Consider the following 12,628-nt stretch of genomic DNA (forward strand, 5'->3'; position numbering starts at 1 on the left):
ACATATATTCAATTGAATATTACTTAGCCACGAATAAGAATGAAATCATGCCATTTGCAGCAACATGGATGGATCGAGAAGTGATCATACTAAGTGAAGTAAGTCAGAAAGACATATAATATTACTTATGTGTGGAATCTTAAAAATAATAATACAGGTGAACTTATTTACAAAACAGAAACAGACTCACAAACTTAGAAAACAAAATCATGGTCATCAAGGGGAAAGATGGGGGACAGGATAAATTAGGAGTTTGGGATTAACATATATACCCTATCTATACAAAATAATCAGCAAAGACCTACTGTGCAGCACATGGAAGCATACTCAATACTCTGTAATGATCTAAACGGGAATAGAATCTGAAAAAGGATACAAGTATAACCAGTGAACCAGTGAAGTTGCTCAGTCATGTTCAACTCTTTGTGATCCCATAGACTGTAGCCTACCAGGCTCCTCCATCCATGGAATTTTCCAGGCAAGAGTTCTGGAGTGGGCTGCCATTTCCTTCTGCAGGGGATCTTCCCAAGCCAGGGATTGAGCCCAGGTCCCCTGCATTGTAGGCAGATGCCTTACTGTCTGAGCCACAAGGGAAGCCCCAAGAAGTATATACATGCATAACTAAATTATTTTTCTGTACAGTTGAAACTAACACAACACTGCAAGTCAAATGTACTCCAATATAAAAAAGTAAATTAAAAAAAGAAAAATGTGACTATGAATGAAAAAACTATAATGAATCGCAGACCTTTGACACTCTGTTGACAGTAAACTAAAAGGGAGCCCTGGTGAACACAGGACCCCCAGGCGGGCAGACATTGCTATCCCCTGCAAGGGATTTGGGTGTAGGAAAAGACCAGCATTTTACATATTTGGGGGATAATTCAGTGGGAAGTAGTGAACTGCGGGAGCACTGTCCTCACGTAGGTGAGAGGGTGAAAGCCTGTGCTTAGTGGGAGGGATCACCCTGTGCTCAGAGGAAGGCGATTGCTCGTTCACAAGAACAGGGGCTGAGACACAGGACATGTAGGGCACGCAGGAAAGAAAATTGCAGCAAAAGCAAACGGTGTGTGCTCTGTGCCAGGTGCTATTTATGTGTTTTACACATCTTAATTGCTTTAATTCTCCCTATCTAACCCCCAAATCAAAGATACTGTTCTCTCCACTTTACAAATGAGAAGTTAGGTGCAGAGTAATTAAATACTTAGAGTAAGACTTCCCTACCAAGTGGGGGCAGGATAGAAGTAGGCAAGTTAGCTTGAGTCTGGACCCTTCAACCAGCATAGCAAGACACCTGGGAAGAGAGATGGGTCCTTGTGATGGTGGAGCCTGTGGGAATGTTCCTCTAGTCAATTTTTCCACTTAAGCAAGAATTAAGACTATTGGAGTAGAAGGAGGGTGTGAGAGCCAGTGAGGTTGGGGAGAGACAGTAAGGTATGAAGCAATAATCTGGAAGAGTGGAAGAGGGAATGGATAAGGAATACAATGGTATAGCCAGCCTTTATGAAGGGCACACCCGAGGTTAGTGATTATAGATCCAAATACTAGTCATCGTGGAGGTATATTTTTCTCCAGCTGTGTTCAGTGGCCCATATGTAGGTGCAGTAGGGCACAGGTTGGGTTTAGTCGTTGTTTGGTTTAACCTAAAGGAGAAGGGGATTGAGGGTGAACTATAACAATTGCAACAGAAGATGAGATGGTTGGATGGCATCCCTGACTCAGTGGACATGAACTTGAGCAAACTCAGGAGATAGTGAAGGACAGGGAAGCCTGGCTTGTTGCAGTTTATGGGGTCACATAAGTTGGACACAACTAAGCGACTGAACAACAATAATAATTGCTTATGAAATTAAAGCTGAATAAGCAAGAAAAAAAGCAGAAGGGTGAGAGGAAGAGGAAACATAAAAATGATGGCTTGTGGGTCTTGGTTGCAAAAAGTGAACATATCAGGTAAGGCTCTCTCTGGTGTAGAGACTGATTTTTAAAAGTGAGGGTGTCTGGGGAGTAGGATACTTGATATTTAGAATGTAGAAAGATGGCTGTTGCTGTCAGGACAAAGCCTGGGGGTTGGCAGTGGAACTGAGTTGGCTAGAGTGTACTAATGAAGGTCATCTGAGAGTGGATCACAGATTTAAGAGGTTGGAAGGATCTTCCAGGTGAGTTTCAAAGTCACCAAAAATCAAGTGCTCAGGGAACCGAGTCAGGAGCCAACTCTTTGAGGAAGAGGAGACAGTCCCTGGGGTGTGAGAGATGTGACCGCTGCAGTGGGTGGTATTGTTACCAGGACATGGGATGCTAAGCTGGAACCTGGGGATCAGAAGTCACTCCCTTCATCTTTTTGGTGCATCTCCTCTGTAGCATCTATCTAGTAAGTTGCGAATCAGCTATAAAGAGAAGCTATTTTCCTGGATTTGCAGACCTCTTGGGACACAGCAGTTTTGTGGGACCCTCCTCAGTATGATTTGACTCTGTTTCACATATTGATCAGCAGTGTAGCCATACGCTCATTTTTGTCACCAAACCCAGAGAGAGCTCTTCTTTGCTGAACGTTTTTCATATGGCACTTCTCTGAAATACCTTCTAAGGATGCATGTTCCAAACTTGGGTGAGAAATCATGACAACATACTGGAGGAATTTAAACCACTATCAATATTCAAAAATCTTGATGGAAATCGTACATCTACCCAAAAGAGGATTACTTAAGTTTTGGGACTATTATCAACCCAAAAGGATTTTCCTATATGGAAACATATGAATCACTTATGAAAACACAGATTTGGGAGGACTTGGGTCAGGTTTCCTTACTGTATTAATCCAGCCATAACCATCAGTGGATGGCTAGCCCTGTAAGGAAATTCTGATTACAAATAGGTAATGCGAAATGAAAAACAGTTCAGTTCAGTTTGGTCGCTCAGTCGTATCTGACTCTTTGCAACCCCATGGCAGCACGCCAGGCCTCCCTATCTATCACCATCTCCCAGAGTTCATTCAAACTCCTGTCCATCGAGTCGGTGATGCCATCCAGCCATCTCATCCTCTGTCGTCCCCTTCTCCTCCTGCCCCCAATCCCTCCCAGCATCAGAATCTTTTCCAATGAGTCAACTCTTTTCATGAGGTGGCCAAAGTACTGGAGTTTCAGCTTTAGCATCATTCCTTCCAAAGAAATCCCAGGGCTGATCTCCTTTAGAATGGACTGGTTGGATCTCCTTGCAGTCCAAGGGACTCTCAAGAGTCTTCTCCAACACCACAGTTCAAAAGCACCAATTTTCTGATGCCATTGGAGAAGGCAATGGCACCCCACTCCAGTACTCTTGCCTGGAAACTTCCATGGATGGAGGAGCCTGGTGGGCTGCAGTCCATGGGGTCACTGAGAGTCAGACACGACTGAGCAACTTCACTTTCACTTTTCACTTTCATGCATTGGAGAAGGAAATGGCAACCCACTCCAGCGTTCTTGCCTGGAGAATCCCAGGGACGGGGGAGCCTGGTGGGCTGCCATCTATGGGTCGCACAGAGTCGGACACGACTGAAGCGACTTAGCAGCAGCAGCAGCATAAACTAAAGAGGATATTGATAAGAACATTGATCCAGCTACATTAAAAAAGTTTTGCAAAAGTCACACTGAAAGTTAGTAGTAAAGTAAGGACAACAATTTGTTCAGAGTTTCATGGATCTCCTAGGATCAGGCATTCTCAAAGTCATGTCCTGGGGGAGTTTTAATAGAAGGAGAGGAGGAGAAGGACCAGGAGAAGTTTGTGAATCAGAAAAACTGGACTCCATCCCAGGACTATTAACCTGACTGCTCAGGGTAAATTTTGCAGAATTTAAGTTTTTGGTTTTTTGAAGGACACATTTGTGCTAGATCACCTTACAATAATTCCCAGCTCTTAAAAAGATCAAAACAAGACAAACAAACGTCATGCTTTCCAAGACAGACACCTGATGTTTCTCTTAAATTCTCCACCATTTATATCACTAGATAAAGGCAACTTATTTTTTCTTCACATGCATCCATTGGCCTTTAGATTAATATGATTGTGTTGTTTCATTTCCATCTCACCTTACTTTATTTTATTTTTTTAAGAATTTAAAATAATTATGAAGAGGTCCAGGATTGGAAAGCAAAGGGAACTTCCTCTGAGACTACATACACTGTAAGAAAATTTTTATTTATTTTTAATGTATTTTTTTGCCCCACCACGAGGCATGTGCATGGCATCTTAGTCCCTCAACCAGGCATCAGACCCATGGACCGTGCAGTGGAAGGGTAGAGGCTTAACCACTGGACCTCCAAGGAAGTCCCAAGAAACTTTTGTTTTATATTTCATTCAATCCTTTGGGTGAAATAGATATTATAGTACTATTATGTGCATTTTAGAGATGACGTTACAGAGATGGAGTGAGGTTAGATAATCTCTGTGAGAACACACTGCTGGAAAACTAGAGAGCAAAGAGTAGTTTTCAACTCTGGTCTCTGCTGTATAGAAAATGCTCTTTCTGCAGTATTGTGCTGCTCTATCAAATCATGAGCTTTTGGCCTGAAGGACACGGGTTCCAAAGTTGGTACTAATACTTCAGAAAGCTTTTGATGTCGCTCTTAAATTCCAGGTTGGCCTTATGTTATGCAGGTAAGTTTTCTTCCATGAGGGCTCTGTATTTGTATGCTGAAATACAAGAATTTGGAACACCCTTCACTGAGGTATGCCTCCTTGTCATATGAAAATGCCTATTGCTCTAATTATCACATCTGAGACTTTTCCAACTGGTAGGCTGTGAGCTTTTGCAAGTCATTGCAGGGAAGATGTTTTCTGAGCGGACTCCCAGGGAGTGCAGTCATTAGCTCCTGTACCACACAAGGGTCTTTTGAAGCTCTCCTGCAGGAAACTTGAGAGTGATTCAATGACCAAATGCAAATGGTATTTGCTGCAAAACTACAGAATTCCTCTGGGGGGATCTTGGGTGATAACAAAACAACTTTGAACTTCAGCAAAGTACGTTGTGGAAGAAAGGCTGTTTATCACCCCACACTTTGGCTTGCTACAGCAGGGGAGGGTTTTAACTTTCCTCTTTCCTCCCGGTTAAGAAAATAATTGAGGCTAATTTCATTCTTCCACATAAACTACAGGGCTGATTAGTTCTCTGTTTGAGTTCTGGGATGAAGGTAGTGGGAGGAACTTCTGAGGCAGTAAACAAGATGTTTTCTGGCTCTCCTTGGTGGGCACATCAACAAAGGGCTTTTGCGATGAAACCGGAGAGCCGAGGAGGAAGAAACTAACAAGCTGTACCTGAAACGACAGTTCAAATGAAATGAATCTCAGGCCATTATTTCTGGGTTTCATGTGCAAGAGTTGGCCTCTGATATAAGCATTCTTCTTTTTTAAAATTTCATTTATTTGGCTTTGCCAGGTCTAAACTGCGGCACACAGAATCCTCATCACACCAGGCAGGATGCCGTTCCCCAGCTAGGGATGGAACCCGGGCCCCTTCATTGGGACCACAGGGTCTTCACCACTGAACAACCGGAGAAACCCCATTTAGAAGCTCTGAATAATCACGCTTGAACATCAGGGCATTTTTATGAAGAGGAAGGCATCACAGCCTCGAAAGATAACATAGGCTTGATCAGAATTGCAAGTTATGTACAATTTTGTCACTTCCAGTTCTCAGTCATGTCACGCCTAGGAGGGAGCATGTCTTCAAATTCCAGAAACAGCTGCAGCAGCTGTTTATTTACCCACTTCTGGGGGCTATTGTGCTGGCCCTCAAAACAGACACCCAGTCCGCACCTTCAGGGCAGGAACTTCGAGGTGAGGACCGGATTTCATCAGAAGCCAGTCCATTCACTGAATGTTCACTGGAAGGACTGATGCTGAAGCTGAAGCTCCAATACTTTGTGCACCTGATACGAAGAGCCAGCTCACTGGAAAAGACCCTGATGCTGGGAAAGATTGAGGGCAGGAGGAGAAGGGACGACAGGGGATGAGATGGTTGGATGGCATCATCGACTCAGTGGACATGAGTTTAACAAACTTTGAGAGATGGTGAAAGATAGAGGAGCCTGGCGTGCTGCCGTCCATGGGGTCAAAAAGAGTCAGACTTGAGTGAGCGACAACAGAAATGCAGAACCTTGGTCCTTATCCCGGACAGAATGCCTCAGAATCTGCTTGTTAACACGAGTCTATGCATCTGACGAGCACTGAGCTGACTTTCTCTACTTGCTGGGTACAAACACAGCTACCTTTTGAGTTTCCAGAATATTCTCTCTCTCTTTTTTTTTTATTTTATTTATTTATTTTTTTAAATATTTAAAGTGACATTGGGATGCCTGATATACATTGTAAAAAGAGTCCTGCTATCTTGTTAATTTAGAGAATATTCTCTAAAATATATGTTTACTCCGTGTGTATTTGCTACTGCTCCTTACAATCATTATAAATACACTGTGAGCAGCGGTGAAACCTTCTAGCTCAATTCGCCGAGTCCCTCTGAGGAAGGTCTGCACCTATACATAGTAAGTATCAAGGACAAGTGTCAGTACACACTGGCGTGCCTCATAACTGCCCTGAGGAAATTCACTTCTGATGGCCACAGACAAGGTAAAGTAGACTGAGTCTCTGTCTCTGCAAAGCGAGACTGACAGGAGATTCTTAGTTCTTCTCAAACGCTGCTTTAGGGATGTTGGTGGGACTCGCAGGAGATGGGCAGACTCAGGAGAACGTCTCCCGACACCGTCTCTAGAGGTGATTGCATTTCTTATTTCTCTCTTTTACTGCAGTATAATTGCTTTGCAATGTTGTGTTAGCTTCGACTGTACAGTGATGTGAATCAGCCATAAATATACATGTACCTCCTCCCTCTTGGACCTGCCTTCCACATCCCCCATCCCACCCCTCAAGGTCAGCACAGAGCACCGAGCCGAGGTCCCTGTGCCTCGTGTCAGCGCCCGCTAGTTGTCTGTTTCACACGTGGTGGTGTATATATGTCACTATCACCCTCCCAAGTCATCCCACCCTCTCCGTCCCCTCCCCCCATGTCCACACGTCGCTTCTCTACATCTCTGTCTCTCTTCCTGCCCTGCAAATAGGTTCATCTGTACCATCTTTCTAGATTTCACTTTTAGGCATTAATATACGGTATTTGTGCTCCTTTTTCTGACTTACTTACCTCTGTAGTGGAGAATGAAATGGCAACCCACTCCAGTATTCTTGCCTAGAGAATCCTGTGGACAGAGGAGCCTGGTGGGCTGCTGTCCATCGGGTCACACAGAGTTGGACACGAATGAAGCGACTTAGCATGCATGCGTGCATACCTCTGTATGACAGACTCTAGGACTTAGAGGCGATTTTAATATCAACAGAAAATACTCTCCAAGTTACACTGACTCCCCAGTGAGGCACCCGGGGCTGACAAGCCTGACAGGGTTTTGCACAAGAACAAGGTGGGCCATGTTTTGGAACCTGTAGGAGAGTACCCACACTGTCTTTGCAGAAGACACTGGAAAGCAGGTGCCGGGGTTCTGCTGAATCTGTGAGCGTCCGAAGGTCCTTAAGTCATGTCACCTGAGCCCAGGATCCCCCTCCTGGGTCTGTGCTTCCCAGCTGGCAAGACTCAGAGAAGTCAGGCAACCCCTGCCCTGACCTGGTCAGTCTCTCTCCAGAAGATAAACACCACTGCCAACTGGAAGCAAGATTCATTAACCTCAGACCACAACCAACGAGGCCATGGTGACCTTGCAGCCAAGGGAACGGAATGTCCTCTGTTTACCTAATATTCCCCATGGCTTCAAGCAAATAAGCCATTCTTCATGGTTGGTCCTAAATCTTCACCAATGTTATCCTGATTTATACAGTGGTTCCCCAGCTTCCCCTTGAGGTGACTGTACTTTGGTGCTGTGTGAAGTGATCCATATATCTGCTGTTTCTAATCCATTTGCAAAACCATTTATGAGCTGATTGGGGAGGAAAGGTGGTCTGTAAATGCCTGGCGGTTATAATGATTGTGATGTTCCTGAGTGATGAGTGGTAAGTAGGCACCCCAGCCAGGCAAATGCTTCTGTTTCTGTTCTCAAATGCTCTCTGACCAACTGATATTTCAAAAGGAGAGCTCCCCCTAGAAAGCTTGATGTCCTATTTGCCAGGACTAATCAACATAGGAAACACACACTGGTCTAAAAGGGATTACAATTATGTATCGATGAGCTTTGTTTGCTCTAAATTAGTAGTTCTTTTGATGTCTTTGGATGTAAGTTTGGAGTATACGTTATTGTTTAGTTGCTAAGTCCTGTCTGACTCTTTGTGACCCCATGGACTGTAACCTGCCAGGCTTCCCTGTCCATGGTATTTCCCAGGCAAGAATACTGGAATGGGTTGTCACTGCCTTCTCCAGGGAATCTTCCCAACCCAGATTCAGGGATTAAACCTGCATCTCCTGCATTGCAGATGGATTCATTACCACTAAGCCAGCAGGCATCCCTTCCTAAAGACAACACACTGTTCTATTTAGATGTTCTGGAATCAAAGACTTGGAATCAAACACTTGGCTCTTACAATTACAGTATTAGTATAGAGAACAATTACAGTATTATAGGCTTTTGAAAGGATTTTTGCTTCATTTCTGAAATATCACTCTTCTGTTATTCCCTTTGCAGCTGTGGGTCAAGACAGGCTGGAGCAGAAGCCTTGAAAGCAGATAGGAAACCAACGCAGTGGTCTTTCGTGATTGCTGGTAATTTCGCTCACTGCTCATCTGCTTCTGTGGCCGAAATCTTCCTCTCTGTCTGTCTTTCCTTCTTCCCAGTGCATCTCCAGCGTCCATTTACTCTATTACTTCCCTTCAAATGCAATCTCACTCTCTTTGTAGGGGTGGGAGCATCTCAGTGGAGTGGGAAGGAGAAACACTCTGGAGTCCTAGGGTCGTGCTGCTGAAATCTCATAGGAATAATTCAGAGAGAGGGATCTGAAAAGAGCGAGCAAGTTTTCGAAGCCACAAGAGTGTAGGAGGACAGTTTATTTTCTCTGCTTGCAGCCTGTAATATATGACTTTTATTCCTACAACCAGTTGGCCAAAAATATGCCTTGTTCAAAGGAATGAGTTTTTTAAGTTATATTTTTACCAGAGTGTTTTATATTTGTGTGTGAATATTTCTCAAAATTTATAACCTGCCATAAATATTTTTTTTTGCCTATATACATTAAACCAGATTGCATATCCTCCTCACTGTGGCTTCTGGGGAAACTCTTTTTATTTTTATTTTAAAAGATGTATTCCTAAGGCTCTAGAGTACACACACACACACACACTACATACTGATATTTCTTAAATATTTTAGCTATAAGGCAAAGTTCAACATTTGAGATTTTCATTCTGTTACAGCATTTCAAATTTTCACATCGTGTGTCAAACTTCCTGTTTTCAGGGAAACTGAAGTAAAATACGGAAAGCTGACAGCAAGAGGGAATACTTCTCCCCAGCCTGCAGCCTTGTTGCACTTAAGGAGGTCCTCTCTTTCTTCCCTTCTTCAACAATAAGGTATTGCATATCTCTTTCCTTTCTATTTCAGCAATTAAACTTATGTACAGCAATGTCCGTATCTTTAGCTGGGCCATTGGCTCCCAGGTTGACTAACATAAATGCACGCCTGCTCAGGTCCTGATCTACTCTGTTCATTACGTCTGCAACACTGCTCAGAGCAGACACTGTTGCAGATTACGAGAGCAACACTGCTCTCGTCTCACCAAGGAAAGACACACGGGGTGAGTCTCCATAGACGCTGAGGTGAGAGACACGCTCTAAGCAGCTCGAGGAAGTCAGTGTTTCCTGAACACCTCGTAGGCTCGGGAGAGTCATGCCATGAGATGTCAGTGAGCTATTTCAATTGTTCAATGTCATTTTTATTATTTAAAAAATTAACTCAGGGTCATGGGGGAAAAAATCAAAGGGTACAAAAGATATCCAGTCAAAGCTCACCTTCCTGTCACTGTCAGTTCTTTTCCCCAGAAGTTCTTGTGTTTCTTAAATGTGTCTTTCCAGTGCTAGCCCATGGTTGGCAGGCATATGTAGATATTACTGTTGAGTATGTGCGTATTTTCCCTTTTCTTAAAAAAATTATTTTTGGCCCTACTGCAAAGCATGTGGGATCTTAGTCCCCTGACCAGAGAACTAAGGACTTCCCAGGTGGCTTAGTGGGTAAAGAATCCTCCGGCAATGCAGGAAACGCAGGCAGATGCTTGTTCGATCCCTGGGTCAGGAAGATCCCCTGAAGAAGGGCATGGCAACCCACTCCAGTATTCTTGCCTGGAGAATCCCATGGGCAGAGGAGCTTGGAAGGTTACAGTACATAGTGTCTCCAAGAGTCGGACATGACTGAAGCGACTTAGCACGAACACACAGAAATGTACACTGTACCTCCTGCATTCAAAGCACGAGTCTCAAGCACTGGACTGCCAGGGAAGTCCCTTCCCATGTTTTAAACCTAAGAGTAGCATGCAATATACATTTTTCTGAGCATCACTTTGCTTACTTAATAATGTCTTGGTCGTTGCTGTATGTTCAAATATAGAACCACCTTATCATTTCTGTTGTCTATACCATCCTCATCGTTTACTTAACAAATTGCATCAGGTAGGGTCTGAAGAGAGGAGCAGAGCCATTGTAAGTGATCTACAAGAATTAGACCTGGAGGTCAGTTAGGCAGCCTGTGAAGTCTGTGGACTCCACCAGTGTTACTGGATCTGAAGTCAGGGGGTTGGCCACACCAAGGTTCAAGAGTGCACCAAAGAACAATCTGGAAGCTGTGAAGATAAAGTGAAGCCATATCTTTCTCTCACCATGTCTGTCGCTGACCATTCAGGGGAACTGGAGCTAAGCTGGCCCCTTACCACAGAGCCAAGCTTGCACTGAACCCTGGAGGGGCAAAGAGGCAGATCTGCAGGGGTTGTGCTGGGGCTGCTGTGACTCCTGTGAGTGAGCAGCACACGCACGTGGCACACAGGGCACCAACCACACAAACCGCAAACCCAGAGCCGCTCTTCTGCTCTGCTCGCCTTGCGTGTCTCTCTTGGTGAGCCCTGATCCAGAAGCTTTGCAAGGAAGGGATTGGGAAAATCACTCCAGCTTATCAGGGCTCTCGTGTCCAAGTTCTACGCTAGCCCCACCCTGATGGAAACTGAGGTTGCTTTTCATCTTTGAGTTTGTAAGTGTTGTTGTCATGAATAGCTCTACGTGCTAAGTCACTTCAGTCGTGTCCAACCCTTTGTGACCCTATACACTGTAGCCCGCCAGGCTCTTCTGCCTGTGGGATTCTCCAGGCAAGAATACTACAGTGGGTTGCCATTCCCTTCTCCAGGGGAATCTTGTATCTTGGTTCACTTGCATAAGTACACCTAGAAAATGAATTTCTGAAAGTGGAATGGCTGGCCCAGAGGATGTGAGCACTTTTAAATTTTATGACATACTGTTAAATTTCACTCCAAAGAGGTTGTACCAATTTATATTCCTGTCAATGATGTATGAGAATTCTGATTTCCCAATACCCTAGTCAGAGGTTTTAGTATCCTACTTTTTGATCTTTTTCATTTCAATGGATTAAAAAAAAAATCGTGATTTTAATTTGTAATTCTTTTTACTTGATGTGTAGTTGAGCATCTTTTAATAATACTAAGTACATTTGTTTTTTCTCTCCTACTGACTACATTTAGCCATTTTTCTATTGGGTTCACTTTCTGTTTTATAACACTGCTTTATGAGAGCTCATTTAGATATTTTAAAATGTCTTTATTGTTTATATGGCAAGCATGTTCTCCAATTTGCCTTTTGTATTCCCCATTTTGTTTATGCAAACATGTACTTTTATGAGACTACACTTATCTCACTGTAATTATGTGGAGTTTTGAGTTTCCTGCTCTTAGAATGAACTGTTATCTTTTTTGTTTTTCACAAAAATTCTGAAAGATAGGTCTGAAAAAATATGACTCCTACTTTACCAATAATGAACGGGAGGCTGATAGAAGTTAAGTAAATGACATAAGGCCATATGTTAATAGTAAGTCAGTGACTCCATCTGGGTCCCCAAAGGAGCATGTGCTGTGCTCAGTCGCTTGGTCATGTCTACTCTTTTGTGACACCCTGGACTGTGTCCACCAGGCTCCTCTATTCATGGGCTTCTCCAGGCAAGAATACTGGAGTGGGCTGCCGTTTCCTTCTCCAGGGGATCTTTCCTACCCGGGGATCAAGTGAGTGTCTCCTTCTTGGCAAGTGGATTCCTTCCCACCGAGTCACCTGGGAACACAAAGAAAGAGTCCAGCAGATTCAAATTTGGTGTTTGAGGGACACTTAATAAAGGGCTGGTTTTCAAAGGCATAAGGAAAGTTTTGTGGCAACAAGGTTGCAAGGAGTGGTACAGTTCAGCAGGATCAGTCACAGTGGGCAGAAACACTACTGCTTTAGGGCAGAAAAGCGGAGAGAGGATGTGGTTACTGGAACCTGGGGGAATGGAGACGCTGACAGGACGTGGGCCATCAGAAGAGGAGATGCCCTCTTCAGTAAGAGGATGCAGCCACACGATGGGCAGCGCCACCACTCTGTGAGGCTCTGGAGGGATGAGTAAAACCTCTACTGCTTTCTCACGCC

This window comes from Bos taurus, chromosome 9, assembly GCF_002263795.3.
Source record: "Bos taurus isolate L1 Dominette 01449 registration number 42190680 breed Hereford chromosome 9, ARS-UCD2.0, whole genome shotgun sequence".
NCBI lineage: Eukaryota > Metazoa > Chordata > Mammalia > Artiodactyla > Bovidae > Bos > Bos taurus.